The sequence below is a fragment of the Limulus polyphemus genome, unplaced genomic scaffold, assembly GCF_000517525.1.
Source record: "Limulus polyphemus unplaced genomic scaffold, Limulus_polyphemus-2.1.2 Scaffold131, whole genome shotgun sequence".
In the NCBI taxonomy this organism is placed as follows: domain Eukaryota; kingdom Metazoa; phylum Arthropoda; class Merostomata; order Xiphosura; family Limulidae; genus Limulus; species Limulus polyphemus.
The window spans coordinates 189,053-194,214 of record NW_013665741.1 but is presented as its reverse complement, the minus strand read 5'-3'; positions in this window follow the sequence as shown (position 1 = coordinate 194,214).

The window sequence follows — 5,162 nt, the reverse complement described above, 5'->3', positions numbered from 1 at the left end:
GTCAACTCATCTTCTCCATATAGTGTATGTTTATTACAGTCAACTCATCTTCTCCATATAGTGTATGTTTATTACAGTTAACTCATCTTCTCCATATAGTGTATGTTTATTGCAATCAACTCATCTTCTTCATATAGTGTATGTTTATTACAGTCAACTCATCTTCTGCATATAGTGTATGTTTATTACAGTCAACTCATCTTCTCCATATAGTGTATGTTTATTGCAGTAAAATCATCTTCTTCATATAGTGTACGTTTATTACAGTCAACTCATCTTCTCCATGTAGTGTATGTTTATTACAGTAAAATCAGTGGTTTGATTCGTACGGTTCTATCTTAATCATAGTTAGAGTGGTTTGGTTATTATGGTTCTATCTTAATCATAGCTAGAGTGGTTTGATTCGTACGGTTCTATCTTAATCATAGTTAGAGTGGTTTGATTCGTACGGTTCTATCTTAATCATAGTTAGAGTGGTTTGGTTATTACGGCTGTGCCTTATTCTTAGATGTAGTGGTTTTATCAGAATATTAATAAAACTTGTACATTTATCATCATTTTTGATGACAAATCACCCTGATCGGAAGATGATTTTTCTCAGTAATTGATTCACCAATACCTGGCAAGATAAAACATATTGAAATGAGTAAATTATCTGTTATTACAAACCACTTTTATAGATTAACTCGGTTTCATAAAATACTACCCTTGATCAACCGCTCCCCCCCTCCGGAATAAAAGTCGTTGGCCCTCCCCAAACTAATGCCACCCATTAATCGAACTTTCGGTTTACTTTGGATATGGCTCTATTATATGTCTCAATGCTACAGTTGCAAGTCAGTAAAAAAACAGGAGTTCAACCTTGCGGATAGCAACCAAAGTATTGTTATAAAAATAAGAAAGACATTGGAACTACCCATATTTTGAATGTGTATAGTATATTACTATTTTCTGCGCAGACAAAGCTTCGTTAGAATAACATTGACATTTACAATCAAATGTAAAAATGTGGTTAAGTTCAATCCAAGAAACGTTTTAGACGACTAGGCGTCTATAGATTAACCACTAACATTACTGCATTATTTTCATCTTTATAAACATGGATATAGTTGGTTAATTACTACCATTACTGCATTATTTTCACATCTATAATAATGGATACAGTTGATTAGCCTCTAACATTACTGCATTACTTTCATCTCTATAATAATGGGTATAATGGATTAACCACTAACATTACTGCATTATTTTCACCTATATAGCAATGGATATAATTGATTAACCACTATCATTACTGCATTATTGTCACCGTTATAGCAATGGATATAGTTGATTAACCACTATCATTAATACATTATGTTCACCTCTATAACAATGGATATAGTGGATTAACCACTATCATTAATACATTATGTTCACCTCTATAACAATGGATATAGTTGATTAACCACTATCATTAATACATTATGTTCACCTCTATAACAATGGATATAGTGGATTAACCACTATCATTAATACATTGTGTTCACCTCTATAACAATGGATATAGTTGATTAACCACTATCATTAATACACTATGTTCACCTTTATAATAATGGATATAGTTGATTAACCACTAACATTACTGCAATATTTTCACCACCATAACAATGGATATAGTTATTAACCACTAACATTACTGCATTATTTTTACCACTATAATAATGGATATAGTTGATTTGCCACCATCATTACTGCATTATTTTCACCGCAATAACAATGGATATAGTTGATTAACCACTAACATTACTGCATTATTTTCACCTTTTTAACAATGGATATAGTTGATTAACCATTATTATTACTGCATTATTTCCACTTCTATAGCAATGAATATAATGGAAGGTCAAAACCGGTAACTGTAGTCAGGCTGGTAGGAGGGTGCAAGCCAGGAATGGTTTTCCTAAACATTTTATCAGCATTATAAATAAAGGTTGGCCTAAAAAGCTCTAAATAATCGCGAGTTCCAATTTGATTATTTGATGATTAGTAGGAAGACCAAGAGACGAAATTAAGTTGTATTATGAGTTTGCTGGTATTATTAATGAAACTACTTAACGTTACATCTGGTAACATTCGTACGTAAATTACCAGTAAGGAAATTGTTTCGAATAATTCCAGACGATGTTATTTTTTATTATAAAGATGGGGGTTTTTACTATACAATTACGCTTTTTTTCTTTTTTCACAGTTGCAGTTACTACACTGTTTCATGTCAAAGCCATAGTTTATTCATAATTTATCTTTAGCTAATGATATTAAACAAGTGGGTTATAATAAATATTAATGTTTCGTTTTCTGGATGTAAATTTCGGTGTGTAGATATTCCAACTTTTTAAAACAAACGTTTCATGATGAAATTTAAACTAGATTTTTTCAAACTTAATTTACCCAAAATTACTATATTTACGTGAGAAAGGAGCTTATGCTTTATAAATAAGTTACATATAGAGAGAGACCTCTGTTAAGTTTATCTATTAGTCAACAAAGTTTGTGAATTATATTGAGAGTATTCATGCAATGCCGTTTTAGATTCTTAAGGAAAATAAAACTGAAGCAAAAATTTCGGGTGTTATATTTATTTTTACGCCCAAAATTTTATGCGAGTTGTTTCATTCAGAAAGAACTATTTTTTAGATCTTAGCATTAGAAAGGATAGTATACGCTCTATTAACTATTTTTGCTTAAAGATTTGTTTGTTTGTAATTAAACACGAAGCTACACAAAGGGCTATCTGTACTCTGCCCACCACGGGTATCGAAACCCGGATTCTAGATTTGTAACTCCGCAGACATACCGCTGGGACACTGAGTGGCTTGCTTAAAGAACATTTAACTTTATATATAAAAAACAAGTTATATTGTTCGCAAGTTTAATTCATATATATTAAAATTTACCACATCTTATTATGTATCACTTATTTTCGCCGATGTAGTGAACAAATGGTTAACTGGGGACATTCGGTTGTTAACATTAAAGTTAACATTCTTCACTGAATTGAATCTTTAGAAAATTGGATTTTTTTTTAAGTTCTAGTGTTGTAAATATTTACAACATTCTGGGCATCATTCCAACTTTCAATCTCGTTTCTGTGCTACTTTGTCTTATAGTCTGGAACAAATCTCTTCCTCGAGATAAACAAAAAAAGGAAACACTTTACTTACTTAATAACTGACAAGACGTTTACCAAGTATATACATTTTTTTATTTTACAAAAGAAAATATGAAAATTACAAAGTGACTGAAAACTAAAAAAAAGTTTCGCAGAAATCATTATCAGTTCCCAGCTTGTTCTTTGTTGTTCATTGTCTGTTCTATCTTGATCTGATGACCACTGTAAAACATAATCGTAAAAGAAACATAATGTCAGGTATATAGTGGAATCAGAAATACAGCAAGCGAGAATAATCTCATAATAACAGCCATATTCATCCATTAAGACATCCAGCACTTAGAAATAAAAGCAATTAAGCCTAGGATAATTTCAAGTAATACTTTGTGGGTAACAAAAACTGAAAAGCGCGTTTAACAAATAGCACCAAGTTTTCAAATATTGTACACCACAGAAACATAATTAGAATCATTTTAAAACACCTAAAACAGAAAACAGGCCTGTAGTCTCTAAAAAAACTGCCTTCTAAAGATAAGTGCATCTCCTAAATTGGAATCTTAGTTCCTTGTTGTCAGAGAAGCCCTAGAAAAGTTCACGTCACGGAATTCGACTAACTTTTTAATATTAATCTTTGCGAACGTAATACATGATGTTGTTGTTGTTTTTTCTAGTAACTTCTGTTCATTATACGCTTATCTGGAAAACCTCTCTGCTTTAAATTTTTAGTCAAGTTGTGTTTCATGCACGTTTGATAAGGCTGGTTTGTTATGAATTTCGCGCAAAGATACACGAGGGCTATCTGCGCTAGCCGTCCCTAATTTAGCAGTGTAAGACTAGAGGGAAGGCACTTAGTCGTCACCACCCACCGCCAACTCTTGGGCTACTCTTTTACCAGCGAATAGTAGGACTGACCGTCACATTATAATGCTCCCACGGCTGAAAGAGCGAACATGTTTGGTGGGACGAGGATTCGAACCCGCGACCCACAGATTGCGAGTCGAGCGCCCTAACCACCTGGACATGCCGAGCCTTGATGAAGCTAATGAACAGTTTAAATATAATCAATAGAACCAAAAATTACTGAAATATTATACTGCTTGCCCTGATGCGACCTTGTGTATCTACATGTTGAATCAGCATAAACTAAGTCTGTATATATTGTTAATTCAGAAGTTAATTTGAACGTAATCCCCTTTTATCTAACACATTATTTATTTATTTTTACTAAAAAAACAACTACATGTTCAAATTGTCTCTTACCTGACGAAGAGCTCATTAATGTGCTTGAAATGCGTTCAATATGTACATTATGGAGTTAGCCCAAAAGTTTGATTCCCCAGTTAAAATGACTCTTAAAACTAACATCAGATTCTCCCGTTTCAAGCTTCTCAAGCAGATCAGATTACTCAGATTAATACACACTATATGAAGAAGATGAGTTGACTGTAATAAACGTACACTATATGAAGAAGATCTAGCTATGATTAAGGTAGAACCGTAATAACCAAACCACTCTAGCTATGATTAAGATAGAACCGTACGAATCAAACCACTCTAGCTACGATTAAGATAGAACCATACGAATCAAACCACTCTAGCTATGATTAAGATAGAACCGTAATAATCAAACCACTCTAGCTATGATTAAGATAGAACCGTACGGATCAAACCACTCTAGCTATGATTAAGGTAGAACCGTACGAATCAAACCATTCTAGTTATGATTAAGATAGAACCGTACGAATCAAACCACTCTAGATATGATTAAGATAGAACCGTACGAATCAAACCACTCTAGCTATGATTAAGATAGAACCGTACGAATCAAACCATTCTAGCTATGATTAAGATAGAACCGTACGAATCAAACCACTCTAGCTATGATTAAGATAGAACCGTACGAATCAAACCATTCTAGTTATGATTAAGATAGAACCGTACGAATCAAACCATTCTAGTTATGATTAAGATAGAACCGTACGAATCAAACCATTCTAGTTATGATTAAGAT